This window comes from Urocitellus parryii, chromosome 5 (assembly GCF_045843805.1).
Source record: "Urocitellus parryii isolate mUroPar1 chromosome 5, mUroPar1.hap1, whole genome shotgun sequence".
NCBI lineage: Eukaryota > Metazoa > Chordata > Mammalia > Rodentia > Sciuridae > Urocitellus > Urocitellus parryii.
The window spans coordinates 96,791,641-96,805,167 of record NC_135535.1 but is presented as its reverse complement, the minus strand read 5'-3'; positions in this window follow the sequence as shown (position 1 = coordinate 96,805,167).

Genomic DNA, 13,527 nt, shown 5'->3' with positions numbered 1-13,527 from the left:
CCCAGTACTGCCAACAAATAAACAAAAACAACAGGTTACTTTTTGTACCTTGAATTGGACCCAAGAGTACTCAACCACTGAGCCACATCCCCAGCACCCCCCTCCCCACCTTTTTTGAGACAGGGTCTCACTAAAGTTGTTTAGGAACTTGCCAAATTGCTGAGACTGTTCTTGAACTTGAGATCCTCCTGATTCAGCCTCCAGAGTTGTTAGGATGACAGGCATGTACCATTGTGCCCAGCTTATGAAGGACTTGATTTAATGTATTTCCTGTGTTCTTGGAGAGAGTAATTTGATCCGATTGGTAACTTCTGGAATAACAAACTGAGCCTGATTGGTTTAGTTCCACTCTCTTTCCTCTATGGGAGTCAGTGAGATCAAGAGAACACAGGTTTTCATTCTTGCAGGGCAAGATGAGTCCCAACCATGTTATGAGACCTGCTTTATCGGTTGCTAGGTAGTTTAGTTTATGTCACTCTGTGGTTCAATATTAGTACACACAAATGGCTTTCATATTAAGTTACATTCTCCAGTAGTTTTTATCAAAATAAAGTGATATTTTTGCCTTCACAGACCACTATTGTGTCATTTCTTTTGTCATTCATAAATCAAACATGGCAAAAAAGTGAATTTGAGAACAATAAAACAAAAATAATACATTTTCCTCTTCTACCTCCCAATTTATATTGTGATGGGTATAAATAAATGAATAAAATCACTACTGCACTGGAAACAAGAGGGAGAAATTTCCAGGGACCAGAGACTGTGACTTGGAATCAAGAGAAGGAAATGAAGAACGTTGCTTATTCTTTTCCTGCTAGGGAGCAAAGAGAGTGAAACTAAGCCAATCATGCTCTGTTTGTTATTTCAGAACTTGCCCATCAGATCAAATCACTCTCTCCAAGAAAAAAAGGTGTATTACTCCTGTTTCCACTAACAAATCACTGCAAAAACTAGAAAGGTAGCCTCTAACTGCAAAATGTAGGAAAGACACTAAAAATGCTCCTTATCCCACACTGGGGATGGCAGGAATTCAAAAATAACCACAGTAGGAATATTTACATGGCCTGACCCCTGCTTAACCACCCCTTCTCTCTCTCTAGTCAGGTCATGGTGGTGTCTGTCTCCAGTCAAGAAAAATGGGTGAGTACCTATTGTAATACCAGCTCAGGAGGCTGAGACAGGAGGATCGAAAGTTCAAGGCTAGCCTCAGCAATTTAGCAAGCCCCTCAGGCTGGCTTTGGATTTGTGATCTTTGTCTATGGCCATATCACCCTAAATTCGCTCAATCTCGTCTGAATTTTCGATCTTCCAGCGTCAGTCTCTGGAGTCACTGGGATTACAGATATGTGGCCACTTTGCTGGATGTTAATTTTTTGTTTTGAGATAGGGTTTCACTAAGTTGCCCAGGCTGATCTTGAACTTGTGATCCTCCTGTCTTAGCCTGCCAAGTTGCAGCGCTGACAGATGTTCATGGTCACACCTGGCTTTAAATTTTAAAAATTTAATCCACAAGAAGTAGAAGACGTCTAGACCAATAGCCACAAAAGAAACTGAAATGATTATTAAAGAAATACCCACCCAAAAGGCACATGGCCCAGGTGTTTACAATCAGTGCCCATAGTAGTCAAGAACAGATAGTTCTCATCCTATTTAATCTTTTCCAGAGCACAAAATAAAACGGAAAGCCGCGTGATTCATTTTATAGGCCTGTTTTAATTCTAAAACCAATGACACACAGATAATAAAATAGCACAAGGAAAAAAACAACCAAACAACAGAAAAACAGGCCCAATCTCATATGGAAGGTTCAATTAGTCAAAGTTAATCTAGATCTGTTCTGAAGTATTCATCATGACCAATTAGAATTTATCTTAGAATATAAGAAGTCTTAATTAAAATTGTGACTAACTTATTTCATTCACATTAATTTTTAAATGTTTTCTGAGTTCCTAATACTTGCCAGGCACTATTCTGGGATCTTCACAAGCATCAGTGAACCAACAATTAAAAAAATTTTTGTTATCAACTTAATAAAGCACCATCATCAAACAATAATTCTCCTGTAAGAATTATTCTACAAATTTTTCATATTTATAGAATAATAATATAATCCATTTGAGGAATAATATTACATTTTAGTAAAAAATTTCCATTTATATGATATCACTTAATCAACAGCAATTTCCTAAACTAAGAATGAGCAACAATTCAAAATTAATTTTTTTTAATATTTATTTTTTAGTTCTAGGTGGACAAAATATCTTTGTTTTATATTGATGTTGTGTTGAGGATTGAACCCAATGTCTCAGACATGCTAGGCAAGCACTCTACCTCTGGGCCACAACCCCAGCTCCTAATTTGGGGGTTTAAAATTTTTTTTTGATTTGTTCTTTTTAGTTATACATCACATTAGAATGCATTTTGACACATTATACCTACGAGGAGTATAACTTCCCATTTTGGAAAGTTATACAACCATACATGATGAGGATTTTCATTGTTTGTATATTCCGATATGAATATAGGAAAGTTATGTCCGATTCATTCTACTGTCTTTCCCAACCCTATCCTCCTCCATCCAATCTGGTGAACCTCCACTCCTCTCTACCTGTTGTTCACTGTGAGTCAGCATTCACATATCAGAGAGAACATTTGGCCTTTGGTTTTTTGGGATTGGCTTATTTCACATAGCATGACAGTCCAGATTCATCCATTTACTGGCAAATACTATACTTTGATTCTTTTTTTTTTTTTTAAGGAGAGAGAGAGAGAATTTTAATATTTATTTTTTAGTTTTTGGCGGACACAACATCTTTGTTTGTATGTGGTGTTGAGGATCGAACCCGGGCCCCACACATGCCAGGCAAGCGTGCCACCGCTTGAGCCACATCCCCAGCCTCCTGATTCTTTTTTTTTTTTTTTTTAATATTTTTTTAGTTGTCGATGGACCTTTATTTGTTTAATTAATTTATTTATATGTGGTGCTGAGAATTGAACCCAGTGCCTCATACATGCTAGATGAGCATTCTACCACTGAGCCACAACTCTAGCCCCATACTTTGATTCTTTATGGCTGAGTAATATTCCGTTGTATATGTCCATCACATTGTCTTTATCCCTTCATCTAGGTTAGTTCCATAGCTTGGCTATTGTGAATCAAGCCGCTGTAAACATTGATGTGGCCGCATCACTATAGTATGTTGATTTTAAGTCCTTTGGCTATATACCGAGGAGTGGGATAACTGGGTCAAATGGTGGTTCCATTCCAAGTTTTCTGAGGAATCTCCATACTGCTTTCCATAATGGCTACACCAATTTGCAGTCCCACCAGCAATGTATGAGCTTATCTTTTCCTCATATCCCTGCCAACATTTATTGTTACTTGTATTCTTAATAATTGCTATTCTGACTGGAGTGAGATGGAATTTAAGTGTAGTTTTTATTTGCATTTCTCTATTTGCTAGAGATGTTGAACATTTTTTTTCATATATTTATTGGCCAATTGTATTTCTTCTGTGAAGTGCCTGTTCAGTTCCTTTCCCCATTTACTGATTGGGTTATCTGTTTTTTTGGTATTAAGTTTTTTGAGTTCTTTGCGCGCTACCACTTGAGCCACATCCCCAGCCCTGTAGGCGCTCTCTTCACATCTCAACTAATTTTTTTTTTTTTTCAGTGTTGGGGTTGGTACCCAAGGGCCTATTGCATGGTAGTTAGGTGCTACATTCACAGTCCTGTTTATTTACATTTCATTTTGAGACAGAATCTCATTAAGTTGCCCAGACTGCCCTCCAACATAGGATCCTCCCACTTCAGCCTCCCAAGTAGCTAGGTGTGCACCATTGCACCCAGTCTCAAAATTAATTTTGAAAAGATTCTTAAAAAATGATTCTGAATCATCCCTGAAGAGATCCACTATTTCAGGATATGGGAGTGTAGAATGAAATATTACACAGAGGAGGAAATGGAGGTGAACATTTTGGTGGATAGGCACTTCTCATGGTTGCCAAAGGATGTGGTAGGCCAGGGAAGAAAGAATTGTGGGGTGACCCCTGCGTGCTTCCTGGAGATGCAGGAAATTCCCTTGGAGAATGAGTGTGCCAATCTGGCTGCCCAGGTATCTGGTCAAAACCAGCATAGATGTTGCAGTGAAGGCTTTTTTCTTTGTATTGGGGATTTAACCACTGATCCACATCTTCAACTCTTTTTATATATCATTTTTAGAGAGGATTTTGCTAAGTTGTGGAGGGCCTTGTTAAGTTGATGAGGCTGGCTTTAAACTTTGCGATCCTTCTGCCTCAGCTTCCTGAATCACTGAGATTACAGGTGTGCTTACTTTTTTACTGAAAAAAAAAAAGCATATTCATAAAACTGTATGAAACAAATTATTATATAGAGAACTTCTTGTAACATTAACAAGGTCAAGAAATAGAAACTTATCAGTTCCTCTTTGTGTCTCACCTGATCTCAACCCTCTTCCACCTCCAAAGAGTAACCACTTTCTTGCCTTATTATTATTATTATTATTATTTTAATAGTAGTAGTACTACTACTACTGGGTACTAAATCAAGGGCATTCTACCACTGAACTACATCCCAGCCTTTTTTTTTTTTTTTTTGAGACAAGATCTTACTAAATCGCCCAGGTTGACCTCCAATTTGCAATCCTCCAGCCTCAGTCTTCTAAGTAGCTGGGATTACAGGTGTGTGCCATTGTACCTGGCTCACTTGACTTAAAAAAAAACAAAACAAAAACATTGAACTGAGATATAATTCACCTATCATGTATTTAATCTACTTAAAGTGTACAATTCAGTGGTTTTGGGGAAATTCACAGAGTTGTCAACCATATCATGACATATATGGTGCTTCCTTGTACTCAGTAGTAGAGTTCATATAGAAGAGTCAGAATGAATGCTCATTATATTCCATTATTTGCTACTTTTCAGGATTTTTAAAAAATTTTATTTAGAGATAGGATCTCACAAAGTTGCTTAGGGCCTCACTAAATTGCTGATACTGGCTTTGAACTTGTAATTCTCCTGTCTCAGCCTCCTGAGCTGCTGGGATTACCGGCCTGTGCCGACATGCCTGGCTTACTTTTCAGGATATTAATTAGTTTCCTTCCATCCTTCAAAGGTAACCAATTCGTTGTATATTTGTTTTTAGACCATTGTGAATACATAGATTCTAATATATTTGATTGGGTTTTAATCTACTGTGATTGTTAGCCCTACTCAAACTCAGATTGTTCCATCATGGCCAGAACTGTCTCCTGAGTTCTCTGGCACAACTCCAGTTGTTGCTGTTAGTTTCCTTGCTATCTGATATGACAGGATGTTATAAAGCATATTACTGGCTCTGGTAATTCAAACTGTGGAAGAGTGATGTAGGAATAGACAAATAAGTTAATAGAAAGAATGAAAGAATAACTTAGAGAGTTGTACAATGATTATCATGGTTTTGATGTTGGCATTTATTGTGTTTTCTATGAAGAACATTTACCCAATTTTATTTTGGATATTTCCCTTCATCCATTGAGCCTTATTCAACTGTGTTAAGAGGAGAGAGCCCATCTTCAGCTCCAATGGCTGCCTTGATTCACTATCTAGTCACCCTATCTTATGACTGCTTGAGAGATGGGTACAGCCAGGCGGGAGGACTATAAACCACCACTTGGGATTCTGAGGTAGGACAATAATAAGTCTGAGGCCAGCCTGGGCAATTTAGTGACATCCTGCCTCAAAATAAATAAACAAACAAACAAACAAACAAACAAATAAATAAATAAAAATTAAAAAATGGCTGGGGGTGTAGCTCAGTGGTGAAATCCCCATCCCAAGAATAGAGATGGGACATGACCAGAGTTGAGGAAAGACAGAAGACATTCACTGGGTTTCTGGGGAAGACATTAGGACAATTGGTTGTCCATTTGGAAGGAGATGTTAAACCTCTACTAACCATTCACAAATATTCATAGCAGTATTAGAAACAGAAGGGTCTGTTATTATTAAAAGACACAAAACAAAAAGCCATATATAGGCTGATAAATTAATTACAAGGTGTCAGGACTATACAACATAATAGATAAAATTGAAGGACAATTTTAAACGTTTGATATGTACATAATAAAGAATCAGTACACTTATCAAGATAAAGCTTCTACATGTGGTAAGTAAATAAACAAACAGAAATATGGGAAAATGATATAAACAGATAATTCACATGTGAGGAGACAGAAGGACAAAAATATCAAACACATGAGAAGTGATCACCTTCAATAATAATCAGAGAAGTACATTTTAGAACAGCACGAGATAATTCAATAGAATGAATGTACGGAAGTTTAACCATTTCCCTACAGAGGGAGACTTTCTACATAAAATACCCAGTGAACATATCTGTCTTTTTCTTTGGAACCTATTTCTGCTTTTGAGATATTAAACTTGTAAACCTAATTGGAGAATATGATGGGAGAGAGGGGAAAAGAAAAAAAATGATGGCAAATGTCTTGATATCTGGGTCCCAAATAGAAGCTGTGTATTATATGAACATACTCTGAAACTTATCTTCAGAATGTTCTTTGAATTTTATGCTTAATCATGTGCTTGATCTAATACACTTAGAGACTACTGAAACTTTTCTGGTCAGATTAGTTCAAACACTTAGCAATTGTTCTCTTTCCTTGAAATAAAGCTGATTGAAGGATTACCTTGTCTGAATAGCTGTAGAATTCTGAAACTCCTTTATAAAGACTTACTTCATTTTTAGGTTTTAAAATATCCATGATTTCTTTTGGATTAATGGTCTAAACATGCATATTTGGCTATAACTATAGTTTGTTTATTGTTCATTATTGTTGTGTGTCCCAGAGAGAGGAAATTGTTGAATGTCTATTCAGTAGGGAAAGAAAATAAATATCAAGATAAAAATGGGTATGCCTTTTGTTCATGTAATTTCAATTTTGGGAATCACTCTTATGGAAATCCTTGTAAGAGTATATATATGCACATACATATATCTGCCCTCGAGAATGCTCATTGTACTATTAAAAAACCATTTAAAATATGGCAAATGTGTAACAATAAAGGAATAGATAAATGAATCAAGACCTGTCCCTGCAGTGAGTGACAGTTACACGTATTACTCTGGAGAAATATCCTAATAATATAGGGTTCTGGTAGGAAACAGAATTCATCCCAGATGGTTCAAATGACCAGATTTTTATTTACTTATAGAAGTTGGACAGTTCTAAGCAAACTAACAAGAGATGGTGAAGTGCCCAGGGGCTAGAAAATATGAAAAACTCTACCATTCTTAGGGCGAAAAGTGCAAGTGAGAGGACTTGGTACCAGGAGCCCAGAGAAGTCTGCAATCATGGAGGCAGAGCCACCCAGGGGAACTTACAGTCAGAGAGGAACACAACTATTGCAAAAGACAGAGCTGAGGCAGGGAGGAACCGGAGGAAGAGTGTATGACTTCCTCCCGATTGTGCTCTGATAGTTTTTTTGGTGTTTTAAGAGGTTGAACCCAAGTCAGGAGCTTTTGACTTGGGAGTCTGCGGGAGGTAGTCCTCAAGAGTCAGGCTGCCAGAGGCCCAGAGTGGGCAGAGAGAAAGGGCAAAAGTATACTAACACAATGTTTGAGGATTTGGGGGTGTGTATATTAAATCAATGATTTTTTCTTTGACAGTATCAATGGTATATACTTGAAATACACAACATGGTGTTTTAATGTGGCTATCCATTGCAGAATGTATAGATACAAACCAAGATAGTTAACATGGCTGTTTCTTCATAGGCTTATATATTATTTTCATGTTGAGAACATTGTTCTCCTGGCAATTTTCAAGTATATAATACTTGATTGTTAACTATAGTCACCATGTTATACAGTAGCTCTGAACTTGTTCCTTCTGAATAAAAAGAAATTTTTCTTTTTGCTGAGGATGAAACTCAGGGCCTCATATGTGCTAGGCAAGTGCTGTACCATTGAGCTGCACTCTCAACCCCTATCTAACTGAAATTTTGTATGTTTTGGGCAACATCTCCCACTTCACCCACAATGTTTATGTTACACACACACACACACACACACACACACACACACACACTATATTTTTAAAGTGGTAGATGGACACAATACCTTTATTTTTAATGTTTTATTTTTATGTGGTACTGAGGCTCCAATCCATTGTTTCACACAGCTAGGCAAGCGCTCAGCCCACAATATGTTAATTTTATAAAAGAAAATCACAGCCATATATTTGACATACACATAAACATATTTATGTTGGGCGTGGTGATGCACACTTGTAATGTCAGCTACTTAAGTGACTGACAGGAAGATTGCTTGAGCCCAGGAGTTTGAGGGAAGCCTGAGCAATGTAAAAAGATCCCATCTAAAAAAAAAAAAAGAAATACATATATTTGTATAATCATAGACCTTTTATAAGAACATAGGTATCTGGGTGTGGTGGAGCACACCTGTAATCCCAGTGACTCTAGAGGCTGAGGCAGGAGGATTGCAAGTTCAAGGCCAGCCTCGGCAATTTAGCAAGGCCTTAAGCAACTCAGACACTATCTCCAAATAAAGAATAAAAAGCACTAGGGATGTGGCTTAATGTTACAGTGCCCCTGGGTTCAATCTCCAGTGCCAAAACAACAAAACAAAACAACAACTAACTGAACTGTAAACCTCAGTAGAGGCTGAAAAGAGAAGGAAAGGGAAAATCTTTATTTCTACATTTTATATTATAGAAATTTGTTGCAAAATGTATGTATTTCATTTGCTATTAGAAAATTAAAGGTAAACAATATTTTCCATGAAAAGAAAGCACTGTTAAACTTACAGTGAAAACAGAAGTCAGAGGAACCCCTAAATTCTTATAAAAAAGTTACTTCACTTAAGAGCATACTTAGAGAAACAGCTCTAAAATCTATGTTAATTATTTTAATGTTAAAGAGCAGATCTTATATGTTATAGTGTTGGATAGGATTCTCTGCTGCAAAGATCAGAAATCAAATCAAGATCATTTAAGGAATAAAAGTGGAGTTAAAAAATAAGAACATTCATGTAGTTCATGGATGAACAATGGAAAGAAATAAAAATTAAGACTGTCTCTTGGATCCTTGCCATTTTTTTAAACCTAGCTATTCAGAAATGTTTTCTGAAACTTAGATGCTCATCAATAGATGAATGAATAAAGAGACTGTGTAGTATATATACATAATGGAATATTACTCAGCATTGGAGTTGGAGAATATCATGATAAGCGAAGTAAGCCAATTCCAAAAACTAAAGGCAGATTAGTGGATGCTGATCCATAATGCGGGGGAGTGGGCATGGGAGGAATGGAGGACTTTGGATTGGGCAAAGTGGAGGGTGGGAAGGGGAGGGGGCATGGGGCAGGAAAGATGTTGGAAGAAGATGGACATCATTACCCGACGTACGCATATGATTGCATGAATGGTGCGACTTTACATCATGTACAAACAGAAAATTGAAATGTTATGCTCTATTTGTGTACAATGAATTGAAATGCATTTTGCTGTCATGTACAATTAAGTAGATCAAATAAAAAAGAAAGAAAGAAATGTTTTCTGCTCTTTGGGGCACACAATGAGCAAATATGGCTGCCCACAGGTCTCACATTCCATATTTCAGTTCCAGCAACTGAGAAAAGTAATGAGTGATCCAACTCTCTTTAAGCCCAAATCAAATTTCAAAATCTCAGAGAAAGTGCTTAAAGGGAATTTACAGAATCAAATGGGTATTATAGAAAAGAAGGGCTGAGTACAATAGTGCATCCTTGAATTCCAGTGACTCTGGAGGCAGAGGTAGGAGGATTGCAACTTTGAAGCCAGCTTGGGCAATTTAGGGAGACTCTGTTTCAAAAAAAAAAAAAAAAAGAAAGAAAGAAAGAAAGAGAGCTGGAGATAGGGCTCAGGGGTCGAGTGCCCAGGGGTCGAGTGCCCCCGAGTTCAATCCCTAGTACAAAACAAAGCAAAGCAAAACAAAACAAAACAACAAGATCTAAATTTTCAACTTAAGAGAACTAGAGAAAGAAGAGTAAATTAAATCCAAAATTAGAGCAGAAATCAACAAAACTGAAAATAGGAAATCAATAGAGAAAAATCAATGACACTAAAAGCTGGTTCTTTAAAGACATCAATAAAATCAATGAGTCTGTACCAGACTGAGGAGAAAAAAAAAAAAAAGAAAAGAAAAGATAGGACACATCAGATACAAAAGAGAGCACACCATTATAGGTTTCCTAGACATTTTTATTTTCTTTTTTGTTGTACTGGGGTTTGAACCCAGGGGTGATTTACCACTGAGATACATCCTCAGCCTTATTTATTTATTTGGTACTGGATATTGAACTCAGGGTCACTCAACCACTGAGCCACATCCCAGCCCTACTTTGCATTTTATTTAGAGACAGGGTCTCACTGAGTTGCTAAGCACCTTGATTTTTTTTTTTTAAGAAGAGAGAGAATTTTAATATTTATTTTTCAGTTCTTGGCGGACACAACATCTTTGTTTGTATGTGGTGCTGAGGATCGAACCCGGGCCGCTCGCATGCCAGGCAAGCGCGCTACCGCTTGAGCCACATCCCCAGCCCCAGCACCTTGCTTTTTGCTGAGGCTAACTTTGAACTCACAATCCTGCTACCTGAGTTGCTGGGATTACAGGCATGCAAACCACTGTGCATTCTAATGCTTCAGTCTCCTGAGTTGCTGGTATTTATAGGTGTGCACTACCATGCCTAGCCATAGATATCCTCAACAGTTAAAGAAAAGCATACTATGAAAATGTCTATTCCAATTTCCTGAAAGATATAATTTATCAAAATTCAAACAGGAAGCAATAGATTGTCTGATTAGGGCTATATCTATTAAATAAATAGAATCAGTAATTAATAATCTTCCAAAATAGAAAGCACCCAGTCCAGATGGATTCATTAGTGCACTTATCAAACTTCAAAAAATTATTTTTCTTGGTGCTGGGAATTAAACCAAGGGCCTCATGCATGCTAAGTGTGCACTCTACCACTGAGCTACATACCCAGCCATTTAAGGAAGAAATTATACCAATTTCCTACAATCTTTTTTCAGAATAAACTCATTCTATGAAGCCATCCTTACCATAATACCAAAACAAAGTCAAAGATGTACAGAAAAAGAACTATGAACCAATATCTCTCAGCAACATAGATGCAAAAATCCTCAACAATATATTAGTGAACTGAAGAACTGGGGCATTCACACACACACTTTGTGTGTATGTCTCTCTCTCTCTCTCTCTCTCTCTCTCTCTCTCTCTCTCAGGGCTGGGACAAGAAGGTCATTGCAAGGAAGGTTTTAAGAACAATAATATATATATATATATATATATATATATATATATAAATTGAATCCAAAATATATCCAAAATCACCAAGTGATTTTTTCAAGATATGCAGAGTTTATTCAACATGCAAAAATTACTTATTATAACTTATCACGTCAACAGGATAAAGAAGAAAAATCTTATCCAGATATGACCAGATGTAGAAAAAGCACTTAACAAAATCCAATATCAGGCCCTGGGTTTGAGCTCCAACACTGTTAAAAAAATCAATCAATCAATAAATGAATAAATAAAACAAATCAAGTAACTAGAACAATCATGATCAATTTTCAGAGTGTTAGAAGATATACCCCTCACTTCACTATTGTGAATTGACTGAATTCTTTTCCTAAAAATAGGCTTTTAGTAAAGTTAAGAAAGAAAAGGAACATCTAACATTCTTTTGCCTAGAAGAGACAAGCTAAAAGTCAAACTATTTATATAGTCTTAAAGTTGAGGGAGAGCTTAAGGTTTCTTATGCCTCTGTAGATACAAAACAAGCAGGTGTTAGAATACAGGTTGTCTGAGAACTTCCAAGATAATGACTAAGCTTGGGAAAGGGAAAGACAAAGGTAATTGTTTCCCAGTGTTCCTGGAGATAAGGGGATCTTTATGGCCACTGGAGGGGTGTAGACTCAGCTGCAGTCTTCCTGGCACCAAAGGAAAAGGCCTGTGGTAAAGTAGATATGCTGCAATAGGACCCTTGGGGCAAACAATTCTTTATTAAAGATATAATGTATGTTTCACCCACAGGATCCCAGGTGTTCTGTGCAGGTGTGCACACCTGGGGAGGAGGAAGTGGAACAAACATAAACTGCTTTCCCTTGATTGCATTAGGAAGCCTGGAACAATTGAAGGCTTCCCTGCATCAAATTTGCCCAAGAGAATGAGCAAGTAAATTCATCAAAGACATATATATATATATATATATATATATATATATATATATATATATATATTCCACCTCCCCCCCAGCAAAAGGCAATGATGATAGATTTTTCCTTTAAAAATAATTCTGCTGAATATGGGGGTGCATGCCTGTAATCCCATCAATTCAGCCTCCCAAGTTGAGGCAAAAGGATCACAAGTTCTAAGCCAGCCTCAGTAACTCATCAAGAACTGAGAAGATCTGGTCTTTTTTTTTTTTAATATTTATTTATTTTAGTTTTTTGGTGGACACAACATCTTTGTTTGTATGTGGTGCTGAGGATCGAACCTGGGCCACACGCATGCCAGGCGAGCGCACTACTGCTTGAGCCACATCCCCAGCCCAAGACCTGGTCTTGAAAAAAAAAAAAGTGATGGGGATGCAGCTTGGTAGTAATCAAGGTTGAATCCTCAGTACTAAAATAAATAAATAAATAAGTCAATTTACAAAGCAGTGATTTTCACAACCATCTTATACTGAATTTAAAATAGTTAGACTGATCAGTAAACTAGAATAGATTAGTAATAATCAATATGTAACAAATCAATATGCCACACCAGCAATAAATAATATGGTCATAAAAGAGCATTTTTAAAAAATAAAAAGTGATCAAATGATCAGTCTGGAGAATTTCTGCCACGCACTATAATAAACCCCACATGGGTAAAAGTAAGTTAAACTATTTGTCCTGGATATTTTCTCTAAGCATCAGTTCAGAGAAAATATACCACTAATATATACCCTTCTACCATAATTTCCTAGTTTGAACTTCCTTTTCCTTGGCTATTTGTAGTGTTGGTGGAAGGGAGAGTTCTGTTACCATCTTCCACATGGATACTGATGGTGACTCCACGTTTCCTCTCCCTACCTAGAACATCCAGAGAATGTGGACTTGACCTGAACTTCATCAATCTGGTGCTCATTCCTAGAACTTTGATTCTTAAGATGATACATGGACAAGAGGGAACGGTGATTGGTCAGTGGCACCCAAACAGGCTATCCAAACCACAAAGCAGATACTGTTCTGCATTCTCTAGAGCTCCTTGGCTTTCCCCGACTCTCAGGCATGTTTTCTCAGACTCCTAGCAATAGTTTGCTTATTATTAGCCAGAGTGAGATCCTTACTACATCCAGATGAAGACTGCAATTATAAAGAAATAACTGAGTCTTTTTTTCCCTTAAATTCTGGGTTTTAAAAAAATTCT